We start from the raw sequence: 26,171 nt of genomic DNA on the forward strand, positions 1-26,171 counted from the left end.
ACATGGAGAAGCAGATCTGGCAGTTGCACAGCCACTTGTGGCATCCAAAATTGGATCATATTTACTCCTCATCCATAGTATTCAGCCTGATTTATGGTGGTTTGACGTGTAACTTTTCAACTTCATGATTGTGTGAAGGTGGTACGAATTCAGTAGAAACCGTCTTTGGGATTGTGGATTTTGATCTTTTTCCTGGACTAGAGATATGCACTACAGTCCTCTGTTGTGATTCTTGGCAACCATAGCAAGCCGCAGCTCCCAGTCAGCCCTGTAATCGTGAGGGGGAACAACTGACACTCTGTATAGTGCCCTGAGTTGCTAGGATGTTCCCGTAGACTGACTGAGTTAAGTGCATTTATTTCAACTTACGGTATTTTTAACTTACAGTGGGTTTATTGGGACATGACACCATCCCCCCTCACACACATGTGAAGGAGCATCTGTAGTTAGATGTGACCCACAAAGTCCTATTCAAACCCTAAATGCTTTCTACACCTGAACTCTTTCCATGAAAATTTCTTCTGATTTGTTCAGGAAAAATATTCCCCTTCCTTGTTCCCATATGGAGTGGGCTTTGTCACGCTTCCAGGCTGGTGGGAAATTAAAGGCACAGGACCATGCCAAGTCCTGGCTAGTATGGGGCCAGTCGGCATTTATTGGGCCCATGAGCTTATTCTTTTTTCTTTTTCTCTGCCTTCTTTGGGCAGGGGTCCAGGACTGTATACTCCAGGAATGTTTCTGGACTGCTGGTATCTAGAAGCATCTGGGCTGAACTCAAGATGCCCCAGGCTAAAAACTGGTATCAGGGAGAGAAGAAAAGTCTAAATGTGTTAAAGGTACCTTTACGTCACCTACACATGATTTTTGTCCTTTTTAGTGCTAGTCTGGGAGCCAGCCTCTTTCAATGTTGCTGAAGTAGCATCGATGGCTCAAGACCATTTATTTGCTTTTGCCACCAACAGTACTCCGAGCAGTTGTTTAGCACGTAGGTGGGGTGAGAATTACAAGGAGTGTGTTCTGATAGCTTTTGACAGGGACGCCTCCTGTCCTGTCACTCATTCAACAAATGAGTGAGGAGTCAAGCTGTCTCCCTAGTCTGTTTCTGTCCCACTTATGAGTGAAAGTAATAGCAAATCCTTGAATGTTGGAAAGGGGAGTGAGCAGAGGTGTGGCTCAGGGTGACTCAGGAGCAAAGCACAAGAGTGCAGTAGTCACCCCTTATCCACAGGGAGTGAGGGTGTATGAAACTGTGGATTACCTGCGGTAATCAGCTTTCCATTACTGCCACAAATACCTGAAATAATCTCTTTAAAAAGAGAAAAGAAAGGCTTATTTGTACTCAAGGTTCCAGAAACTTTAGTGGATGTTTGACCCTGTAGCTTTTGGGCAGGCGGCATGGTAGTACATCATGTGGGGAGCACATAGTGGAGCAGAGCTGCTTATGATGGTCATGAAGTGGGGGGCGGGGGGGAGAGAGAGAGGATAAGGGAGGAGGAAGAGAAGGAGAGAGGCACACAGATATACAGAAATAGACAGTGACAAACACCCGTGTCTTACAATCCCCTTTAGTCCCCGTTAGTGACTTAAAACCTCCCAGTTGGTCCCATCTCTTAAAGGTTTTCACCACCTTCCGGTAACACCAAGTTGAAGACCAAGCCTTTAACACATGGGCCTTTGGGAGACATTTCGGATCCACACTCTAGCAGTGCCGAACCCTTTTTCCTGTACATGCATACCTACGATAAAGCTTAATTTATTAATTAGTTCTGGTTTATTTGTTTCTAGAATTTTCCATTTAATAGTTTCAGACATTGCTTGGCCACAGAAACCACAGCAATTGGAACTACAAGTGAAGAGGGACTATTATTGTGATTATTAATGTATTTTTCACTCATTTATTGTCTTGAAGGGAGATAACAAATTCCAGTGCGGATACATGTTAATTATTAACCAATAGTATTTAGGACTATTACACTAGCGAACACAGTGCTTCTTATACTTCAGGGTGTATGCAGGTCTGCTAGGGGTCACGGTAGGCGTGGAGTGGGACCTGACATTCTGACCGTGGTGATGGCCGTGCAGACTCTCAGTGGCCCATCCTTTGTGCAGTTAGGTCTTAATACAGTTGCCTCCATCTTATCTTTAGCTTCTTTTTTCTCTAGAAATTCTCCGCAAAGGACACTTCACACTTTAAGAGCAATTATTAATAATGCTGTTACTTTGCCCAGGAATTTTTGCAAAGGCTTTTCCTGTGATTAGTCCTACATTGTTCTAAGTGACACTTTTAAACATGTTCATACTTTATTCCAATTTTAAGTATTTGAAGGGTCCTGCTTTGATATTTACTTGTGTTTGTGTGGCATGGTGGTTCTTCTTTTCTTGAGGAGAGTAGGATATTTTTACAAAGATCTGGAACCCTTTGAATCTTGAATGGACTGGGAAGCCCTACCTGTCTTTTTTTTTTTTTTTTTTTTGCTGATTTTGTTTTTTCCTTGTAGTGATCAAACCCAAGGCCTTGCATACCCTAGGGAAGCACTCAATGCCACTCAGCTACATCCCCAGCTCTCTGCCTTCCTTTTAGGACTGTAGGATCTGTATTCACGCTGAGCTTGTACAGTCTAACACCTCACCTCTCTGGAGGTCCCTGGTTAATGCCTTCATGTCTCAGTATCATAGGCAAGAATCAGGAAGGGCTGTTAAGCTGTGGGAAGAGACAACAAAAATGCCCAGGGAGGCTGCATGCTGGGGCCTTTGCCCTGTCTTCTGTAAGCACAAGCTTTACCATGTTCCAGAAAGTAGGGTTGGGTTGTCTCATTATTTCCCTGTTAGAGGAGGTGACATTACTTGTGTCTCTGAGCTTATGTTCTGTGTGTAAGAATCACCTCTTTTTTGTGTCACCTTTTGAAAAATTCTGCCACCAAAATTTTTCCGTGGGTGATGAAGATACCCATGGGTAATGCTGCGGATCAAACACAGAGCCTTGTGTATGCTATGAATTTTTGTATTTGTACTGCCTCCAATTGCTCAATAATGTATTGATGGACCCCCTTCTACATCATATTTTATCAAAAGTCTTCCTAGTCTTGTTGTGACATTGGACCCCTTAGTGCTTCCTGAAGGTTAATAGATGCTGCATGACCTAGTCACTCTTTGCCAAGTAAACTCGGAAGCAGTGGGCTAAAGTTGGTTTCTGTATGGCAGTAGTGTTCAGAAATTTTCATGATGTACTGTGACAGTCCATCAGACAGACAGACTATGCACACAATGGTGGTTCCAAATTTAGGAGGCATAGAACCCCTTTTGAGATGATTATTTCATAGGGTTGGACTTCTATAGTTTCTTTCTCTCTCTCTGTCACTCTCTCCCTCCCTCCCTCTCTTTCTTGCTTTCTCTGTCTCTCACACACACACTCTCTCTCTCTCTCTCTCTTTCTCCAGCTTTAATGAGGTATAATTCATATACCATACATTTCACCCATTTAAATTTAAAGTGTATAAATTAATTATAATTAATATATTCACAGGTCTATACACTTGATATGTATTTGTGTGTATATATACACATTTTTATGGTATGAATGTATGTCCCCAAATTCATGTGTCAAACCTTTAATGCTCACTGTGATAATATTAAAATTTAGAGCTTTGTGGAGTGATTAGGTCCTGAGGGCAAAGACCTCATGAATGGGATTAGGGCTTTAATAAAGGGGTCTGAGGGGAGGGGAGCTGTGTTCTTCTCTTCTTCTGCCATGTGAGGATGTAAGTCTTTGTCCCTGAGAATGCAGTAACAGGATGCCATCTTGGAAGCCAACAGCAGCCCTCATAGGACACTGAACCTGCTGGTGTCTTGACCTTGGATTTTCCAGCTCCCAGAACTGTGAGAATAAATTTCTATTGCTTATACATTATCTAATGTGTGATATTTTGGTATAGTAACACAAACAGACTAAGAGAAATTCATGTCACTATAATTAATACCTAAAAATGGAGACATGGCTTTGGAAGTGAGTCATGAGTTGAGGCTGTAACTGTTTGGATGTGTGTTCTACAAAAAGTCTAGATCCTGTGAATGGAGTGTTAAGGCTGGTTCTGATGAGGGGTCAGAGGAATAGAGATGTGGAGAGAGCTTTGGTCGTCAGTGAAGACACTATTGAATTTTTGTATTTGTGCCCACTCTGGAAGGTGTGATTGGCTAGAAAGAAGCCAGATGCTCCTCATCAAGACAACGGAAGAATGACCTTGAAAACATTTCAGAGAGATTATCAGTACTGCCTTTCCCATCACAGGTCCAGTGTGCCTAGACCCAGGGGACGAATCTATGTCAAAGGAGAGGTCTCAGGCACCTGCAGGACCTTAGCATTCTGTGCCCAGTGCTGGCTTTAGTCTGTTCCCAACAGTCTGGTGCAGCACTCCTTGGCTGCCCCCGGGAGTGGCTCAAGCAGACTCAGAGGTAACTAGCACTGTGCCCTCAAAAGTACAGGTGTCCCTGTGCTGCTGACTTACAGGCACAAAGAGGGAGGAGCTGTACTGGTTTGACTGTCCCCACTTAGACTTCAAACAGAGACCTGGAGTCCAGGCAGAGAACGGCCACAGAGGCAAGGCCACTGCAGAGTCCCCACTGTGTTTATGCCTAATGGAGCTCTGAGGACAGGGCTGTCTGCAGAGACCCCTCCAGGAGGCAAGTTTAATGGTGCCCTGATGACAGGGTCCTCCCTGAGATCTGGTAACATTAGAATCTTAATTAAGCGCACTTGTGTGTGGACAGTGCCCAGCAAGGGGATAGGGATAGGACCTCCAAAGCCTTGGGGATCCAACCCCACCTCAGTGTCCAGAGGAAAGACATGGTATCAAAGATTATTCTGCAGCTTTAAGGTTTATGGACTTTGAGGGCCAGAGGGGGTCAGAATACTAGTCTGAATGCTTGTGTCACCTCCCAAATCCTCATTGGGATGTAACAACCAATGCAAGAGTATTACGAGGTGTGACCTGCGGGAGGTGCTGTAGCCCTATGGTCATGAGGACTCTATCCTCATGAATGGATCAGTACTCAAATGAAGGGATTGGAGGGAACCAGCCTTCCTACTATGTGTGGACACAGCAAGAAGGCCTTCACCGAATGCTGCCACCTCGGTCCTGGACTTTTAAGTCTGCAGAACTGTAAGAAATAAATTTCTGTTCTATCTAAATTACCCATTCTCAGGTATTTTGTTGTTGCTGTTTATAGTAGCACGTTTCACATATAGTGTTCAGTTAATATATTCACAGATATGTGCAGAACTACCACAGTCAATTTGAGAACGTCTTGACCCTGTACCCTTTAGCTATCAGCGCATCCCCAGCTTCCCCATTACCCCATCCAACCCTAAACAACTCTACTTTCCGTCTACACAGACTTCCCTGTCCACAGTACATCATATAAGTGGCATCATATGTGGTGTTTGTGACTTGCTTCTTTCACTTAGCAAAACATTTTCAAAGTTCATCTGTGTAGTGGTATGTTTCTTTGTTCTATTTCTTTATTTGTGGATGGTTAATATTCCATTGAATGTAAATAACACTTTTTTGCTTGCTCCTTTGACTGTTGATGGATATTTAGCTTGTTTCTACCACTTGGATATTGGAAATAATGCTTTTATAGGCCTTTATGTCCAGGCTGTGTTTGAATACTTCTCAGGGTATTTTTTGGTTTTTGTGGTATACATCCAGACTTGGAATGCTTGATCATTTGGTAAGTCTTTGTATAGATTTGAGGATATGCCAGACTTTTCCATGACACCATTTTATATTCTTACCAGCCATGTATGAGGGTCCCAAACTTTCCACTTTTCTATTATTATTATTATTATTATTATTATTATTGTTGTTGTTGTTATGGCCATCTTACTAAGTATGAAGTAGTACCTCATTGTGGGTTCTTTTTTTGAGGGGGGAGTATGGGGGTTTGAACTCAGGACCTCATGTTTGCTAGGCAAGTGCTCTGCCACTTGCACCACTCTGCCAGCCAATTTTTTTGGTTGGGTATTTTCCAGATAGGGTTTCCCAAACCATTTACCCCATGGCTGGCTTCAACCTTGATCCTCCTGATCTCTGCTACTCCTCCAGAGTAGCTAGGATTATAGGCACCAGCCACCAGTGCACGACTCTTCACTGTGGTTTTGCTTTGTGTTTTGATGTTGAATTGTAGGAGCTTTACATATACTCTGTATATAAGCCTCCTGTCAGGTATGTGATTTGCAGTACGTTGTCTCTTGCTGTGGGTTATGTTTTCATCCTCTTGATAGGGTGTCTTGTGATGCACAAAAGTTTTTATTTTTTGATGAAGTTCTTCTGTTTGCTGTATTCTTTTGTTGCCTGTACTTTTGGTGTCATAGCTGGGGGGGGGGGGTCACTGTCAAATTGACCATCATGAAGATTTTTCATATTTTCTTCTAAGACTTGAGTAGAAATGATTTTAAAAGTAAAATTAATTGTAGTTTTACTGCTTCCTTTCCAGTTTGGGTACCTTTTGTTATTATTATTATTATTATTTATTTTGTTTTTTTTGCTTAATGGCTTTGGCTAGAACTTTCAATATTGTGTTGAATAAAAGTGTCAAAAACAAGAATTCTGTCTTGTTCCCAATCTGAGGGATGCAGCCTTCACTTTTTGACTGTTGAGGAAGAAGCTACTGTGGGTTTTTCACAGTGCGTGGTACATTGTTGGTTACTACATAGTTTTTCCTAAGGGAGTTTTTAAAGAGTGATTCTATACTTTCATAGTCTTGGATGGCAGAAAAGTATGGAACACAGCTAATATTATTTTGTCCTTATTACAGTATGATACCAGTTCACCCTTGTTTCCAGATGTAGCAGCCATTTTGTAATTTTGAACATCTGACCTTAGGAGTTGAGTGCTGAAGCTTGAATATGAAGTCTCCCTCACCGATTCGTGTGTTTTAGGCATGGTCCCCAGCTGGTGGCACTGTGTTGAAGAGTGCTGGAAACTTTCAAAGATGGGGCCTAGCTGGAGGAAGTGGGCCACTGGGGGTGTGTCGCTAGGCCCTTCTTGTCTCTATCTGCTTCTTGGCTGCCATGAGGTGAATGTCTCTGCTCCACAATGACCATCCGCCATGATGTTCTGCCTCACTGCAGGCCCCCAGCAATGGAGCCATTGAACTGAAACCTCCAAAACCATGAGCCAAAATAATTCTTTCCTCCTTTTAATTTGTTCTCTCAGACATTTGTCATGGAGATGAAAAGCTGACGAATTCTAGTAGCCTTTTGTAGACAGGATGGGGATTATGTACCATGATTCTCACACTACTCCATTTTTTCCTTTTATAGTGAAACCTAGGGTCTTGTGCACACTAGGCAAGTGCTGTACCACTAAAACTACACCCCTAGTCACATTTCTATTTTATTTCTCAAAACAATTAAGAACATAGGGTGGTGGTGATGGCAAGTAAGTTTACCGGAGTAGATGTGCACCCCCACTGCATTTTCCCTTGCTCATTCTCAGTTTAGCATGAGCTCCAGAATGCACATTTGACATTCTAGTTAGGTTGACTTTGTAACAGCCTCTTAGGATTGACTTTGGCTTCCCAAAGAGGAGAATTTGTACCCTTGTAATATACTGTTTCATCAGGAATAGAAGTAAGAGGTATGACAACGGTCCTTGCCCCAATTGGGAGAGTGTGTCTCACATTCTTAGGTCAGAAATAGATCCTCTTTCAAGTGCTGTGCTCAGTCCTGGCATTGGTAATCCAGCCACAGGCAGAGTGGAGCATTGTCCTGAAGCGTAGGGGGATGAAGGGGGGCAGGATGCACAGTTGTTCTCAGGAGCCTCATGGTTCAGTCCTTCCGGGCAGCGGACTCTGGGCGCTTCACGTCAGACAGTTGGAACTGAAAGACACAGATAGCTGGGGTCAGTACAAGTTGAGAACAGTTGTTCTTCTGGGATCGGGAAGGCCTAATCTTGGGCGCCAATGAATGCTGTTGAGTTTGGCGTTCACACAGGCGCAGGGAAGATGGACAAGCCCTGGACGCCTGTGGGGCGTTGGCCACTCTGAGGGGGGCAGTCTGTCACGAGGGCTGCACTTCACGGGGGCCAGGGCTTAGAACATTGCTTGGAAACTGGAAATACTGGACGGATGACATTTTCCTTCTGTCTCTCCCCATTTGTGTGGCTTGTACTGAAGGCATTGGAAGAGCAGTCTAATGACAGACTACATGTCTTGCCAGAGTCAATACGCAGGACAAGGCCACAGTGCAGCCACTTTTGCAAAGGCACCTGGCTCTCCCAGGCCCCCTGCTAGCCCCTTGAGGAACAGGATGGAATGAATCGTCCCACCTAGTCCTGCTGGTGATGGTCGTGTGTGTGGCCAGGTCTCAGGTGAAAAGTTCCAAAACCCAGTGGGTTTTCAGTCTTTTTCTTTTTCCTTTATTTTTTAAAATTTTATTTTATCGCTTTTACATTTACTCACATGTGTATATATTGTTTAGGCCTCTTCCCCGTAACCTCCACACCCCAGTTTCCGGGCAGAACCTGTTCTGCCCTCTTGTTCTCCAATTTTGTTGAAAAGAAAACATAAGAGATAATAAGAAAACATAGTGTTTTTGCTAGCTTGGGATAAAGACAGCTATACAGAGAGATTCCTAGCGTTGCTTCCATGCACTTGTGTGTTGCAACCCACATTGGTTTGTCTCTGCTAGACCTTCACTTCTTCTTAGTAGTTCAGAGAGTCTTTTTTGAATAAAAGTCTTCATGGGGTCTTATTCTCTGCAGAGCTGCATTGGGCAGCAGTGCAGTGTTGAGGGGTGGTGGCTTGACTTTCCTCAGGACTGTCCCAGGGTGTGCATTGAAGTTTGGAGTATTAGACGAGGTCATGGTTCCCAGGGGGGCAGCCCCAGGGCTGGGGAGAGCTATTCAGGCAATGAGCATTATATCCGAAGCAGCGGTTGTTAAGCTCTTTGGCCCTAGGACCTCTTGTCACTCTTTAAAATGACCAAAGAACTCAAAGCTATGCTTATATGGCCTTAATATTGCTACTTAACCATTTTAGAAAATTTTAAAAATATTTCATTTAAAAATAACAATAAACACATTGTGCCTAAATATAAATAGCATCATTTATTAAAAAAATCTGTATTTTCAAAAAAATAAAAATACCAAACAAGAAGTGTGATATTGTATTCCATTTCGTGAGTCTCTTTAGTGTCCAGTTTTTAAGATGGCAGCTGGAATTTTCCTATTGCACCTGCATTCAGTCACATGTCCTGTGGCCTCCAGAAATTTCCAGCCTGCACTTAGGGTGAGAGGGAAAAAGGAGAGACTGCATTGTCGTGTCCTGAAGAGAGTTTTAGCCTTTCTGATCTGGAGGGTCCCTGCCAGGGTGCAAGGTCTGTCATTGCAGGGCTCCATGTGAGATGTAGCAGGGGTGAGTGACACAGGACACTGGAGATCTGGGGTTACCTCCAGAGCCCTGGCCGTGCAGTGTGCTCACTGTGAAGATACAGTAGTGTCCCACCTCATCTGTTCCTCAGTTGATCTCTACTTTGTCAACCTCAGGCTCAGAGAGACCCTGGGACACCCAGTCCATTGCCGTTAAATGCATTCTAGGGGAGCCCTCCATTCCTCAGATTGCCTATGCACTCGAATCCTCTTTTGAGTTAAAACATGGGTGCGGCCTGAAACGCTAGTGCCGGAAACAGCTTGCCACCTTGAGAGAAATTAGCTGAAGTGACTCACTTCTGTCAGCTGTGAGGCCTCAGGGGGCAGGACCGGGCAGAGCCTCAGCATCAGAGTATAGGGAAACTTCTCTGCACCCCTTGGATTGGGGCGGGGGGAATGACACAGCAACTCAGTTAGCTAGCTGTCTCTTCCTCCCTGTCCTGTGCAGGTATACGTGGCAGAGGCTCTGTCCTCATACCCCTGTAAAAGAAACTGGTGCCGGTGTCATCCTAGTGCCAAGAAAGAGTGTGTGGGAGCAAAGCAGAGCTAATTAACAGTGATTGGGGTGATTAGGATGGGCGGTGGGGGGAGGGTGGCTTGCAACAGGCACATAAAAGACCAGGGAATTTTGAGGAACTGTGATGGGAGGGACCAGCCGGGCATTGTGGGGAGAGCAGAGGGCCAGATGACTCTTGCCCCTCCTCGCTCTTCCCTGCGGCAGTCTTCTGGCACACACAGGGATGGGGCTGTGCTGCGCCCAGCCAGATAACAGCTGAAGGTCCCCTCCCAGACCCCCGAGAACAAGCTCGGCGAGAATGTGTTTAAACATTTGCATGCAGTTTTTGCAGAACTGATAAAAGCAATGGTCGGTCATGCATGCCACAAGCTGTTTGTCTTTCCATACTCTCATTCCTGTGTCTTGAGCAATGGTAAGATTTGGCCACACTCCTGGCCTCTTTGTATCCCTAGGCCTACAGGGAACAAGGTTAGGGCCCTCAGTATTGGAGATGGCAGTGCAGCTGACAATGCTGAGATCAAGAACATTGTGAGCACTCAAGAAGCGTTTGTTGAGTGAGTTAATGAAAGAATAATGAGATTGGGGACTAAAGGTAAACAAGTAAAAAGGTTAAGGGAGATTGTTTCGGAAGTTAACACAAACCACACAGCTGGCGCTACGTGCCCAAGGGTTTAAGAGGGCTGGAAAAGGGATGAGGCCTCTCTGACTGGTATAGAAAGGAAGAATGTTCCCTTCCTTGAGGGCAGTTAATTCTAAATTAGGAGTCATTTGGGAATTGAAGGAGGTAACAATAGGGCTTTTACCTTTTCTACCTAAGTGACTAGAGTCAGGTAAAGACAAAATGAAGTGCAAAATCTAATAGACAGGCTTCCCACATTGGTTTTCCCGATTTGTGCCGTGGATGGTTGTATAGTTCATTTAATCAGAGAGATGGGGCCAAAGCACAGCTGGCTCCTTGCACAGGCTCTCCCACAGTCTGGAGCTGGTACTGGTTGGGAGCAGAGGGTGGACTGGGGATCTATGGTGGGGTGGCTGGTGATGCTGGAATGTGAGCTTTCCTAGCTGGGACAGGACCACAGGAATTTGGGGACACAGAACGCTTCCTCTCAGGTAAGCTGTGCCTCTGAACGCTGACATCCCTAGCACATGAGTGCCCCAGGTCCTCTGCGCAGACCAGGGATCTGGTCTGGTGAGTGCCACATGGGTTGTGTCGCTCACTCTGTTGATCTCTTGAGTACCACCAGGCAGAACAGGGTCGCTGTGATCTTGACATTGGAGGGGAAGCGTAAGATGGGAACACAGAGATAGCCAGTCTCACTCAGCACAGGGCACAGTTGGGGTCTCCATCATGGTGGAGTCATTGGCTCACTGTTTGATCTAATCTAAGAGAGACACGTGGTAGCTAGTCTACCTGAGCCCAGAGAGTTCATACAGGATAGAAGTTCATTTGACCCATCGTTCTGGAGGCTGGGAAGTTCAAGTGTATGGCTCTGGCTTCTTGCGGGGCCTTCTTGTTGTGTCCTAACACTGCCAAGGGGCATCGTGTGGGGACATAGGACAAACGTGCTGGCTTAGGTCTCTCTGACATCATCGTGAGGCTCCACCTCCAAATACCCTTAACTTGTGAATTCAGGGATTACGTTTTCAACATATGAATTCAGGGGCATGGTCAGCATCTGAATGAGATGCTGTGAGAGCTGTCCCTAGTTCCCCAAGGACCCACTGGGATCTAAGCTCACATGGGGGCTGATATGCCAGGGCTGCCATACCGTGACTCAAGACCACTCAAGGATGGTGGGTGGCTCTGCCAGCCAGACCAGCTTGTTTTGCCTTCTGAAGGGAGTCCTTGACACTCCATGTGGCCACAGGTGCCTGAGGAGAGCCTCCTGGGTATAGGCCAATTAATGACTCAGGGAAACTGTGCAAGGTAGGAAGTAAATGACTCCCTCTTCAAGTCAGTATGTCTACACTTAAGGTGGCCTACACCTCCCTATCCTGGACCATTAGGACCCAGGTGTCACCTTTGGAATTGGAGGTCTAGGAGTTGATGGGGCCAGGAGCTTGGTGCTCATGTCCTCTGGGGTCTCCCCTCCCACCTCACAGGGCTGGACTGTAAAGGCAGCTGAGGACTCAACAAGCTACTGTAGCAGTCTGAGCAGGGTTGAAGAGGACCAAATTCAAGGGAACCATTAACATTCCTTAAAAAACTGTTGCCAGATTTTAGAAAAGTGATAGAAGTAGATTACGTTGTTAATTTTGTTATGCCTGGTCTTTTCAGACCTGCCTAGTGCAATAAGTAATGCATTTCAGAGCCATTAGTAATTCTTTTCCTGCTGTTCCTGTTTGGATGAACCCTGTGTTTCCATTGTCCTTGCAAAAATCTTGATTTCCTGAGCCAAGGGACCAGATTTCCTTCCACATGCACAAGTATACTTTATCCTGGAAACCTATTACCCATCATAGTTACTTACAGAATATGCCGAGTAATACAGAGAGTATGAAATCCTGGTGCTAGATGTGGGGAGATGTTGTACTTTGGGAGATGCTGGGGTGACTTGGCCAATTTTGGCTGTTTTGATGTGCTGATAAGGCATCCAGACAGCCTTGGCTTCAGTTCGCCAGAGGTCTGCTCGTTGAGGAGATGAGAGATTTTATTATTATTATTATTATTATTATTATTATTATTATTGTACTGGGGGTACATTCTGACAAAGTGCTTACAATATATCATAGTTGAATTCACTCCCTCCATCATTCTCCTTTACCCCCCCTTCCCCCATTCCTGGAACAGTTTCAACAGGTCTCATTTTTCCATTTTCATACATTACTACATAATATTGCCACCATATTCACCTCCTACACCCTTTCCTTATACCCTTCCCCCTTGCACTGGTGCGAACCCCCAGACAATCAGAACCTGTTTTACCTTCCTGTTCTCTGTTTTTGAAAAAAGACATTTTTGTTTGTTTAAGATAGCTATACAAAGAGTTTCCGTGTGGCATTTCCATGCATATATGTATTATAACCCAAATTGGTTCATCTCTATTTTTCTCCTTTCTACGTTAGTCCCTTTCATACAGTGATTCCAACAGGTTTAAAAATTCTATATTCATTCTTGTATAGATTATACATCGACCATATTCAGCTTCTTAACTTCCTTCTTTTACCCTTGGGATGTTATCCAACTTCTTGCCTGGCCACCTCACTCCCAGCTCGTCCAGCTTTCGAGCACAGTGTGAATGACTACATTCTACCATCCATTCACAAGCAGCATTGTCTTTTCCTCCTTACTTTCCCAGTGTGTGTGTTTTCTTTTCTTCTTCCTTTTAACCCCCTTAAGGGAAGAAGACAAGGAGAAAAGAAAGGGCAAAAGAAAAAGATGAGAACATAGAGGGCCAAGCCAAGTGCTTCTGCATTTCTGGAAGCAGCTGTACAGAGTGGGGTCTGTCCAGTTAATGTCCATGTGACTTGGCCTGCAGCACTTAATGGACTCATTGTGTTTAGGTAGAGGGCAGGGATTTCTCTGGAATCCCTAGAAAGGGCGGGAGAGCCATGTTGCAAGGGCAGAGGGAGAATCATGGGACTCTGTAGATTGTCAGGAGAGGCTAGAAAGACAGAGGCAGACAGGACCGCTGATTTGAAACTTGAGTAAAGTACTTCTTACTTACGTGGATGTTAAAGTAACTTGTTTTAAAAATTCAACTGCAACCAGTGGGAGGGGGGAGGACATAAGGAAAGGGTGAAGGAGGGTGAATATGGTGGAATATTATGTCTCATGTATGAAAATGGAAAAATAAGACCTGTTGAAACTATTCCAGGAATAGGGGGGGGCAGATAAAGGAGAATGATGGAGGGAGTGAATTCAACTATGATGTATTGTAAGCACTCTGGTAAATGTCATAGTGTACCTCCAGTACAATAATAATAGTAATAATAATAACAAAAGAAAAAAGAAAAAATTCAAGTCTAGAAGTTTGCAGAGTGAGATTGCGTCTTGTCTGGTCCACATTCTGGCCTCCCTCAGTTCGGTGGTGTTCAGGTTATTTGGATCTTTCTCTGTGAGCAGTTCATAGACACTGACAAACACTGATTTGTCACTTTCATCCTATGGTAGTGTCATTTTATTTTGTTCCTTTGCCTGTTGCCTTTTTTTTTTTTATCATGGGATTAGACCTTTTGCCACGGGAGTGCAAAGTGAAGCACGTGCCTTTTCATATTTGCATGAGGTCAGGACTGTTTCATTCTCAGTTTGCAGGTGGGGAAGGAAATTGAGGCATGGGAGGCCGAGCCCCTGCTGAGGATGCCCCTTTTCCTGGCGCTCTGGAGGCCAGGTTCTGAGTCGCCTCTGCAGGGGTCGGGAGAGGTAGGTGAGTGCTGAGATGGGTGGCTTTCAGTTGCTTCTCTCTCAAAGTGATTTAGGCTGGAAGGAAGGGGTGAGAAGAAGTTAGGAATGGAGGAAGACTCTTTGTCTAACTTTGTAGGGAAAGGAAAGGTTTGGGCAGGGTGCATTTCAGTTGCTCTTTCCGTTTTGAGTGTGTGTGTCCCTGTGAGAACATGTATGTGCACACACGCATGTGAGTCTTTCTGTAGAATAAGTTACTAGTTTGCCTGTGCCTAAGCCCAAAGTCTGTGGGATGCTTCCTTGGCTCCGGTTGGCCCCCCAAACCTATACTTTTGGTTTTGGACAGCCCCAAGCTCCATGGGCCATTTCTAACTGTGGGTAGGTAGTTAATTTTCAGCAGTCTGGTAGGTGACATGTACACTCTTTTGCTGTTATTACAGTGGGCATTTACTTGGTTTCTAGTGAACTTGAGTGTCTTCCGTGTTTATTTTGTAAGTTGTTGGCTTTTACCCTCTTGCTAAGCCATTCTCTGATCCTAATAAATAGGAGGTTTATTAAACATAGATTGTTTGCTCCATGGTATTGCAAATATTTTGTCCCAAGGGTTTTGCTTATCTTCTGATTTTTGCCTGTAGGGATTTTGTTATAAAGGAGTTGGCTTATCCTTCATGGCTTCTAAGTTAAGAGTCTTGCTTGGGGAGATCTTTCTTGCCTAGATTTGGTAACATTGTTCACCTACATTTTTTCTTAGTATTTTTTTTTCAGTGTGTAAATCATCAATCCTTGAGCAATGTAGAAGGTGAGAATATGACTGAATCTCACTGAACAGCTATTGCCAGTTATCCGTGGTCTTAAGTTTCATTTGTGGATCACTATTTGCATTCGCTGTCCACATTCTCTTTAAAAAAATTTTTTTTATCGTTGTGCTGGGTGGGGGCACATTGTGGTCTTTATGAAAGTGTTTATAATGTGAATTCACTCCCTCCACCATTCTCCTTTATCCCTCCTCCCCCCATTCCTGGAATAGTTTCAGCAAGTCTCATTTTTCTATTTATATACATATGTACACAGAATTTGTACCATATTCACCCTTCTTCACTGTTTCCACACCCACCCACACCCACACACACACACACTGGTACCAAGCCCTAGACAGGACCTGTTCTGCCCTCCTATTCTCCGATTTTGTAGAAGAAAAAAAAATGACATTTTTGTTGGTTTAAGATAGCTGTATAGGGAGTTTCCTTTTGACATTTCCATGTATGTATGTATTATAACCTGAATTGGTTCATTTCCTCTATTTTTCTCCTTTCTACCTTAGTCCCCTTACTGTGGTGATTTCAACAAGTTTAAAAATTCTGTATTCATTCCTGTATGGAAGTACATCAACCATATTCACCTTCTTAATTTCCTCCTTTCTCTCTCATATGTAACATCCATTTAGTATGACCTGTATTTCATAATATTGCTGTGTTTGTATCAGATACATTCCACATATGAGAGAAAACATGCAGCCTTTGGCTTTCTGAACCTGACTAACTTCACTTAAGGTGATGTTCTCCAGTTCTATCCATTTACCTCCAAAATGACAAAATTTCATTCTTCTTTGCGGCTGAATCAAATTCCATTGCATATAAATACCACATTTTCTTATTCCACTCACCAGTAGTTCTGCCCATATTCTCTTACTGTATTTTGTGGACTTACGTGTCTCCTCCTGTATCTTTATGTTATAAGGGAATTCCTTGGAGACTGGATATTAATTTGAGGTTGTTTTATGCTAACCCAGTGCCTGGGGGGATGTATTTCCCTTTAGCAAAGGGGATACATTTCTACATTCTGATCTTCCAGGTTCCCTCTAATGTCTTCCACTTTTTTCACAGGATCCTGTGTCTATTTTGATGCTTTTGTGAAGAAAATCATTTTCATATTAGCCTTTCTCTTTGAGTGCTGGTGTGCCGAGGCTATGGTGTGTTGTCTGCTTTGGGTCTTGACCTTATTAAATCTTCAGTGCTTCTGAACACTTTCTAGTTGGTTGTCTTGCATTTCATCTGTAAATAGCAGTGGTTTTGAAAAAAATTATTTTTTAGCTGGTACCTGTAATCCTACCAACTTGAGAAGCTGAGATTGGGAGGATCCTGGTTTGAACCAGGCCAGGTGGGGAGTTCCTAAGAGCCCATAGCTGGGCATAGTGGCAAGCACCTGTCATCTCAAGTTATACTGGAGACCAAGATCAGGAGAATCATGGTTTTAGGCCCAAACCAAGTTTGTGAGACCCCCATCTCAACAGAAAAAAGCTGGGCATGATGGTGCATGCCTGTCATATTCCAGCTATGGCAGGATGTGTAAAATAAGAGGATTGCTAGCCAGGCCGGCCTGGGCTACAAGCAAGACGCTGTCTTCAAAATAACCAGAGCAAAAAGAGCTGGAGGTGTGGTTCATGTAGAATGCCTGCTTTGTAAGAACAAAACCCTGAGTTTAAACCCCAATACTGCCAAAATAACACCAACAAAAAATCCTTTTATGCTGCTTTTCTGTTTCTTATTTCACTGTGTAGTCAAGGACCCTGAGACTTTATGGTTTATAATGTCCTGGGGACTTTCTGGCCCTGATTCTAATGGGGATATGAATTCTGTTCCTCATTATTTGTGCTGCCTGCCTATGGGGAGCTTCTGGTCCCTGCCATACATCAGGTTTAAGGGGGTTCTTTATTTCACACCTTATCACTAAAATCCTTAATTAGCAGAAAGGATATCAGAACATTTTTTTTCTCTTATTCTCTGTGCTTTGGATTTCAGGCTTACTCTTTCTGCCATGTTTCTGTAAAAAATGGTAAAATGGGCCCTGAACAATGTGATTGAAAGAATAAAAGTGAAGAAAGGCCTTAAGATAACTGTATAAGCTTTCTCTATTTCTATAAAAGAGTGACATTTTATCAAAGTCAAAGAACTTGACAGTGCAAGCGTTCATCCCTTCATTGCCTTGAATTTATTTCAGACATCTTTTGACATGAATTTTAGCTCTGCTGTGTCATCCTAACATAAACTCACTGTTTCTCAGCCTTGTTTTCTTCATCTGTAAAGTGCCTCAAAGGATTGATAATATTTAGACATTCTTAATTAAGAACTACTGATCGTTGAGTATTTATTTTTTTGTGGCAGTAGTGGGGTTTGAACTCAGGGCCTCACACTTGCTAGGCAGGAAGTCTAGCACTTGAGCCATACCCCTAGCCCTAATCATTGGATATTTTATGTGTCATGTCTTTACTCCTTTAATTTGATCTATAAAAAGCCCTTACAAGAGACGTTGAAAGCATTTTGTAAGATGTCAGTCAAGGGTGGCTCACTGCCCTTGTCCCTGTCACAGTCATCGTGGGTGGCATCACCTGGAGAGCCAGGGAAGGGTAGAGGCCCTGGGTTTCCAGTGCCCTGGGTCCTATGCTAAGTTGGGCAAGAGTGAGACACTTACACTCTTGTTTTAGCATAGTTCACGTAGCGCATGAAGCTATGAGAAAAACATTCATATTTGTAAACTCAGTCCTTCTTGGTGAACAGTAATGTGTATTTTTGTGCCAGCTCCACACTCTTTTTTAACTGCTTTCGCCTTAGAGTGATCTCTCAAGGGCTGTGATAGTCTATGGTTTGTACAGGGCTATTCTTAGGACTGCATTAAAATATGCATGTGTATATATAAGCCATTGTGAGTGTTTTCTGCTCAGTTACTCTGTGTGTGTGTGCGTGCGTGCATGTGTGTGTGTGTGTGTGTGTGTGTGTTTACCTGGTCCCTCCTTGCCCTGTTGACTACTTTTAGGGAAGCATTTTGTTTCTCTCAAGTAGGTATCTCTTCATCCTATGGCATTTCTGCCTTACTTGTTTTTGACCTTGAACATGAGACCCAAGAGGGTGGAGTCTGAGCCCACTTAACACTTAGGTTCAGTTTTGTTGGCTTCAGAGATGGTGTCCCATTCTTTCTGGGTTGTCAGCACTCTTGCCTGGTGGCCCTGCACTCTGTCTCTGTGGACCTCTGTCAGTGTGGGCTGGATGATGGGCTACTGGGGGAGGGACCCTCCTGGGTGTGGGCCAGATGAGTGGGACCTTTATGGCTGAGTTGTTGCTGAATGTTTTCTGTGAGGTTGGTGATTTGAGTGCGTGGCATTGCAGCTAGGTGAGAAGAGTTCCTGTGTTTTATTAACTTCCTTCCACTGTGCCTTCCTTTGGCCTCATATTCTGTTATTGTCACCAGGAAAGGAACTGTGGCACTTGGTAAAAGTGTGCAAAGTATAGCATTTTATATTTAATTTTTTTAGGGGTGCTGAGGAAGGAACCCAGGGCCTCACATGTGCTAAGCAAGTGCTCTACCACTGAGCTACACCCTGAGCCCCTGGATTTTATTGTTGATTCACTTTGGAACCATCCCCAGGTACTGGACATAGCATTCTGAAATTTTATAACTCTTTTTTAGATATTTGTCCTTTATTCACTTCCACTTTAGTTACATATTTCTTGATTTATCTTCATAAGTGCCTTCATACTTTGTAAAAACACAGTAGTCCCTGATTGCATTCCGATATAAAATTTAATTTTTTTTTAATAGAGATATTCAGTCCTCTAAGGAGAGGCCTAGACTTCACTCTTGTCTGGCTGAACAGGCTGAGTATCTCTGTTGTGAAAGTTGGGATTTGTTGAGTGTTTAAATAGTCACTGTTATTACTCAAAATATTTAGTGTGTGAAAGCTAGACAGAAAGAAAACTTTATATTAGCTCAGGAATTTTTGGAAGATATCAAAGATACTAAACAGCAGTCAAGAGGCACTTTGTTTCTGAAATATTTTGCAAGTTAAGACTGACCTGTCCAGGTTAGTATATTCTTTTAATGAAATTTCCAGTTTGTGTCACATTAACTGTAAAACTGTGTGAGAAGTCCTCTCTTGACTAATAAGGGAACAGATGAATGAGTTCCATCTGAACTCTGTAGGTGCTGTCCAGTGGTCAAGGTCAGCATATGACACATGTTGACCTGAATGTGGTTGTTGCTGGTGCCGGGGGTGTAGGTTCTGGATGGGGCCAATGTAAACAGTACCAAGATGGTGTTTGTTGTAGATTCTCTGGAGGTTATTCATAAGCACTGAAGTTATTGTGGAGGGTCTATCTCAGTCACTCTGTTCAGTTGACCAAATTAAAAACTCAGTGTCTTTGCTTTGTCAAGTATAAAGTTTAATCCAGCTTTCTTGAAAATAGGCAAAATTGGTTGGAGAGGTGGCCAGCTGGATAGGACGAAATATTTAATTTTACCTTAAATATAGACCATTGTATCTCCTATGCATACCGTAAAAAGCAAAGTTGCCAAGAATATGTTGTAAATCTTAGGGACTTGGATCAGAAACCAGGAAAAGATTAGGTTCTGTGGAGATGGGAACCTACTCCTCAGGATACGAGGAGCAGGGGTGATCCTAAGCCGTTGTTATGGTGACCCTAGTCCATTTCCCTGGGTTCTGGTCAGAAACCTCATACTTACTTGACCAGGCACCTTAAAAAATAAAAAATGAAAAAATTTAACTTAGCTACTAGGGTTTAAAAATATTCCAGTTGACATAGCCTTAGGATACTTTTCAAACTTTTGAATTCTTTGAGAAAAGTAGGAATCCTTAGTGAAATGCCTTTGTGCACACTATGATGTTGAGCTTCGAGTAGTGAATAATCTTGGTGATACTGTGGTTTGAACTTAAGACTTCGTGCTAGCTAGGCAGGTGCTCTACCACTTGAGCCACTCTCCCCAACCCACCCACATTCACTTTAGATATCAACCAATAGCGAGTAGGTAGCTAATTTTTTGCATCTGGGAATGGAAGAATGTTCGGCACGTTATAGTTAATGATAACCAGTATTTGTTTAGTATTTACTCTATATCAGATCTTGTCCTAACTCTTTACTACTCATGTAATCCCCAGAAGAGCCCTGTAAAGGAGATAACTGTTTTTATGTCTATTTTGTAACTTGGGACACTTAAGCTCAGTGAATCCAATCATTTGCCCAGATGTAACTTGCCAAGTCAGGGTAGTGTTAGGAGACTAAGGCTCCCTGCTTCTCAGGCCTGGATTTTGGATCAGGGTGCCCAATGGGTACCACTAAAATGGCTGTATTTGCACATTAGTTATCTCAGTTCTGGGCCTAGAACTTCTTCCATGGCAGGTAGAAGGCAGTTGGCAGGTCGTATTTTCACCCTTGAAGGATTAGGAAATTTTAGTTGGTGAGTTCTTCATTGAGTGATCTGTTCACAGGTAGACCAGTGGGAGTACACAAAGGGACGATAACCATTAGAGTCTCTGCTTCACGGGAATCACCCTTCTAAGTCACGTAGTGCATGTGTTTGATTGAGAAATACTAAAATCCGGTGGCATCCGAGTGTGATATGTTACAATCTGCAGGGAGGTGGCTTGATCCCTAGTGCTCTGCAGAGAAGCCCAGATCCGGGAAGAGAGATAAGTTGTACAGTTCACCATAAGCCAGTTGACATAGTATTATGATACTTTTCAAACTTGCAGGGCAAGGGTGTGCCGCCATCTTCTCCGGGTCTGCGACAGTGCCTCAGGCTGTCAGTACAGCGGACTTGAATAAGTGAATCAAAGTAGGTCATGGGGGCCAGAATTCATACTGGCGTCCTGCCTGCTCTGTAACCCCTCCTTGCCAACTTTGCCTTCAGAAAGGCGCCTGCACCTGCTCTGAGATGTAGGCGGGTTTTCTGGGTGGATGAGAGTGCGGGCGTAGTGTGGGAGGACCCTGGGGAAGCACATAGGCTTTGATCTGGACTTGAAATTTGACTTCTCAGTAAACTTTGCCTCACTCCGCCTGCCTTGAGCGTCTCTTGCTTTTCGGACGGAGGAGACATGTAGGTGTTCAGCTGGGAGATGAACTTTAGGCCTTTGTCCATAAAGTTAGTGGATGTAGCAACTACTTCTTGTAAACTCGCTTTCTTGTTTTGTTCTGGGAAGAATCTTTTAAATGATATCTTTAAAAAAAATATCATTAAAAATTTTTAGTCCTGCTTGCATGCAGTGTGCTCGTTCAGTTGTGTACTAGTTTGACACAAGTTCATAATGGCCTCTTTGATTTTCCAGCTTTGGAGCTGACTGTGATGGTGAGTGGGAGGAGACAGCCACGTGACTAGCAGGGTCCTCACCTTGCTCCTCACCTCCATCCTTAGTGAAGTCTGGGTGGCCGTCTCAGCAGACAAAGCTGCTGAGCTGCCTGCCGACAGGTAAGTCCTGTATGTATTTTCATCTGTGCATAGTGCCTTTCTTTTTGGAAGAGTCCTCTGTTAAATATTGATTAAGGTTTAAGGCAACATCAGTATACATGTGTCACTGCAGGTGGAGATGGACGCTAGATCCTTAATTCTAGCATTTCCAATGGGTGACTCCTGTCTGTCTGTTCTATCCTTTTGCTTCTTTTCAGCTCTGCCCTGTTTGAAAGCACTGAGCTGTCATGGGCACAGCTGACCTGGTTGGGCTTGCTCATCTCTGCAGACCATGTGCCACTTGAACTGTCAGGTCTCTTCTGCCTGTCTGTCTGCAGGTTGGGGGGACAGTGCCGCCACATGGGTTGCATCATGAGCTGCGATAGTTGGTAGCTGTGTTTGTGAAGATGGGTAAGCACAGATGGTTGGGTGCTTGTATCTAGATTGATATCCATGTGGTGTGGATGGTCTCCAATCTTGAGTGCTGAAATTGGGGCCCATGTAATTAGGGAAGGTCTGAGGTCTGTGGAAGTGGTTGGTAACTCAGTTGGTACATCAGCCCAAGATGGCTCTCTCTGGGAATGAACCTCCTTTTGTCTTGGTTGGCTCTGGAGGGTCTGAACTATTTATTATCAGGAGGTACAGCCAGGATTGTTGCCAGTGGGCTGAAACAGAGCTAGCCTTCCTGCAGAAGGGCTGGTTGGAGCCACTGTCCTAGAAGAAGGATGGCTGCCAGAGACCTAGTCAACTCTGGCTGTGTTGTACCAGGGACTGTAGACTGGAGGCTAAACAATAGACTTTTTTTTTTTGGTCACACAGTCCTGAGTCTGAAGTCCATGATCAAGGTTACAGCAGGGTTCGACTCTCCTGAGGCTTCTCCCCTTGGCATCTTCTCCCTGTGTCTTAATATGGTTGTCACACTGTGTGTGTCTGTGTCCAACCCTCATTTTATATGGGCATCAATCATATAGGACTAGGGCCTACCCCAATAATCTCATTTTAATTTTAAAGACTCAGTCTCCAAATATAGTCTCATTTTAAGGTATTGGGAGCTAAGACTTCAACATGAATGTTCTGGGAACATAATATAGCCATTACAGAAGGGAGGCCAGACTGAGGGGCTGATGGGAGGCTGGGGACTGCATGTACCAGTCACCTTTGCTGCTTGGTAGAAGATTCTAGGCTCGCCTTTCCTTTTCTGTGTTCAACCTTCTGTGAGATCAAATTACAAGTGCTTGGGTGAATGTTAGACAGCTAGCCTTCAGGTGAATCTTCCTGGAGTCCTTGACTGTTTGTAGACAGAGTTCTCGGTGCGGGTGAGGAAAGGCCAGAGCACTCCCACCATGATCAGCTTGAGGGATGAACTGATGGATCACAATCCCAAACCTATTACCACTCTCCTGGTGGAGCAGACTGTTATGTGACACACTGCTTTTTGTAGAACAGTAACCCTTTTCCTCATAGCAAAGATGGGCAAAGGTGCCAGGATTGTGCTATCTCAGAGTGAATTATGAAGCAGAAGAGTGGTCTGAGGAGGATGATAATGTGTCTGTGACCCAGGACACAGGTATAAAGTAGCCGGGTCCTTGACCTGTGTTTTTGCTGCTCACTGTAGATGGCATGTAGTGTCTGCAATATCAGGCAGGTGTGCCCAAGGGAGGACGACCCTGCACCGTGGGCCAGTAATGGTATCTTAAACACAGGCTGTCACCCCCGCCCCTCTTGGACTGGTGTGCCTCTTGGCATTGCCAGAGATTTCTTGCTCCCTTACATGGATGTATTGCGACTGATACTGAGGTTCCTTGAGGTGTGGGACTATTTTTGTTTCTGGCACATCTTTGTGGTGTTGAAGAGACACATCTGAAACAGGCAGAAGGCTGTCCCTAGCCACCCTTGGCCCCAGTTTTGGATCATCTGATGAGGTTGTGTCTCTGTGTTTTTCCTTGCTGGTTACATCACTCAAAGGGAGCACTCCTTCAAAATCCTACCTGATTAGGGGACTTGGTTCCCAGTTGATCTTCCTTTTTGTTTTGTTTTCTTTTTTTTTTTTTTGGCAGTACTGGGGAATTGGACTCAGGGCCTTGAACTTGCCTACTTGAGCCATGCCTTCAGACCATTTTGCTTTTAGTTTAGTTTTGTTTTTTTAATAGATAGTGTCTTGTACTTTTTTGCCCTGGCTGGACTTGGATTGAAGTAGGATCCTCCTGCCTCTGCCTCCCACATAGCTGGGACCGCAGGTGTGAACCAACATGCCCGCATTTTCTTTGATGTAGGATCTGGCTTTTCTTTTTTTTACCTGAGCTGGCCTCCAACTGTGATCGTCTTATCTCCCTTTCCTGTGTAGTTAGGATTACAGAGATGAGCCATCTCACTCATCCAGCCCTCTTCTCTGCCTATGAGAGTTTTACTTACTTGTTGTTGGTTATGTCCAGGGTTTTTAGTTGTAGGAAAGAGATCTGAGAGGATGGCTAGAACTAGAAGGCTTTGGCTTTTGGTATTTTCTGTTTGAAAGCTTATATTCCCAGGTGGGCATTGGGTTTTAGGAGGAGGGTTAGAGATTAGTTACTTGACCCATGATGGGTTCAGCCAAAAAATGAAAATAATTGTCAGAATTCTGTCAGTGCCCTGTTAGAAGCCAAATACTTGTGAAGTGGAAAAACTCCAGCACTTTCCTGAATTGGAAAGATTATAAATCAATAATCTTTTAATGACCAGTAGCTTGTCAGTCTCTCCTGCTCCTTTTCAAGTTGCTGGTCAGTCTTTTTGCCATCATTCTGCCGATTCAAAACAAAATGGTGATGTCTTACTATTATTTCTTTCCATCAGAACTGGGAAAAGATCCAGTTGCTAGTCTGGGAAAGTCATGGTGCATTAATTTTGCTTTCTCTCTGTCTCTCTGCCTCTCTGCCTCTCTCTCTCTCTCTCTCTCTCTCTCTCTCTCTCTCTTGTGGGACTGGAGTTTGAACTCAGGGCTTCACACTTGCAAAGCAATCACTCTACCACTTGAGCCACCAATCTGTTTTGCTCTGGTTATTTTTGAGATGTAGACTCTTTAATTATTTTCCCATGCTTGACCTTGAACTTTGATTTTCCTGATTTTAGCCTCAAGTAGCCACCGGTGCACAGCTTGGTGATTTTCAGTGTGTCTCTAAAACAAGAGTTTCTCAAGAGAACTCAAATCATACTGAATTCTTAGCAAGTAGTGAAGAGTTTCTTGCAGTTTGGGGCATTGGATCATTTAGGATAGGGTAGCAAGCTTACTGTTTTTAAGCAACAACAAGGTCAGAGTTACATTAGGACAAAATGTACTGCATGTCAGAAAGCAGTTAGTGTGGTATGTAAGATAAGTTATAGAGATCAGCTCGGGCACATTCTCTCTGTGAAGTCTCTGATGTCACAGAATGTGATCCGGTCCTTGGAATGTTCACAGATGTTGGGAGTGGTGGTAGGGAAGTAGATAACAACACAGAGAGTACGTGCTGAACGGAGCGGAGGTGCGGGTTGCTCTGGGTACAGGGACCAGATAAGGATAATAAAAATGGTAACAAGAACACCAGCTTAAACTTACTGTGCTTCGTATGTGCGAGGTAGTGGTCTGCACGATCCCCCTTGTGGATTGACATAACTTGACCTTCACGAGAGTCTGATGAAGTAAATATCACTCTTTCCATTTATAGACATGAAGACACCAAGACAGAAAGAAGTTACATATGTCAGTGCTCATTATTTGAGGATCCTGTTCGTGAATTTGCCTACTTGGCAGAAACTAACTTGTAATCCCCAAGTCCATGCATGTGGTGCCTTTGTGGTCATTCACTGATGTGCACAGAGCAGTGAGAAGCTTACCTGTTTCTGGTGGAGGTCAAACAGCTGTACTACTGGGAACAGGTGTCCTTTGGTGATGTAGTTGGTGTCACATTTTCATATATTTTGTTGGTGACTTTGTAGAGAGTGTTCCTAAGTTCAAGAAATTGGCCAGATGTTTACAGAACACACTCGCATTAGATGTGCTGTGTTCAGGTGTGAGGTATAGGGCTGATGGCTATGAGTTCAAAATATTTTAAGTGAAAGGTCTTTAAACAGAAGCAGTATAAGCCAAGGTTATATATTGGTTTGTTGTCAAAGATGTGACCAGAGGCTCACAGGATCCTAACCATGTATTTGCTGCAAGGACCATGACTCAGTTCAGTGTCCATGGCAACTTTCAGAACATAACATAGAGGATGATCAAGAACTCTATTTATTCTTGGTCACACCAAACTCCTTGATATCCTTTCTCCCAAATTGTTTTCTTTTTTTGTAAACAGCAATCTAGGTGTTGTATATTAAGTACAATAAACTGCACAAATTTAAAATGTGGAAGTGGATGCATTTTGACATATGTGAACCCATCACCAGTCAATCAAGGTAATAATAATGTCACTACCCCCAGTTGTCTCTGACCCATTGCAGTCTTAATTACCACCTTTTCATGGTGAGAGAAAACTTTCTCTGTCTTTCTTTGAATTTTCTAGAATTCCCCATAAAAGGAATGCATGTATTTTGCCTGGTTTCTTTCACATAGCATACTTATTTTGAGATTATCTGTGTTGAAGCACATATTCCTCATTGATTGTCTGTGTTGCTGAGTAACATTGTGACGTGACCATTG

General features: G+C 43.7%; 1 protein-coding gene across 8 annotated transcripts in view; it reads left to right on the plus strand.

Annotated features, from left to right (window-relative positions):
- The window catches only part of Grb10 (growth factor receptor bound protein 10), a 170,812-nt gene that overhangs the window by 13,047 nt on the left and 131,594 nt on the right, over positions 1-26,171 (plus strand). For 5 of the 8 annotated variants that reach the window (XM_020185877.2, XM_020185876.2, XM_020185880.2 and 2 more), the window contains exon 2: positions 21,402-21,541. The exons of 2 other annotated variants lie outside the window; for them this stretch is intronic. The gene's annotated coding sequence lies outside the window, so the exon portion shown is untranslated. Of the gene's footprint in view, positions 1-20,967; positions 21,173-21,401; positions 21,542-26,171 lie in introns of those variants that run through there. One more of the 8 variants, XM_074065497.1, reaches the window with a different exon arrangement.

Source organism: Castor canadensis, chromosome 2 (genome assembly GCF_047511655.1).
Source record: "Castor canadensis chromosome 2, mCasCan1.hap1v2, whole genome shotgun sequence".
NCBI lineage: Eukaryota > Metazoa > Chordata > Mammalia > Rodentia > Castoridae > Castor > Castor canadensis.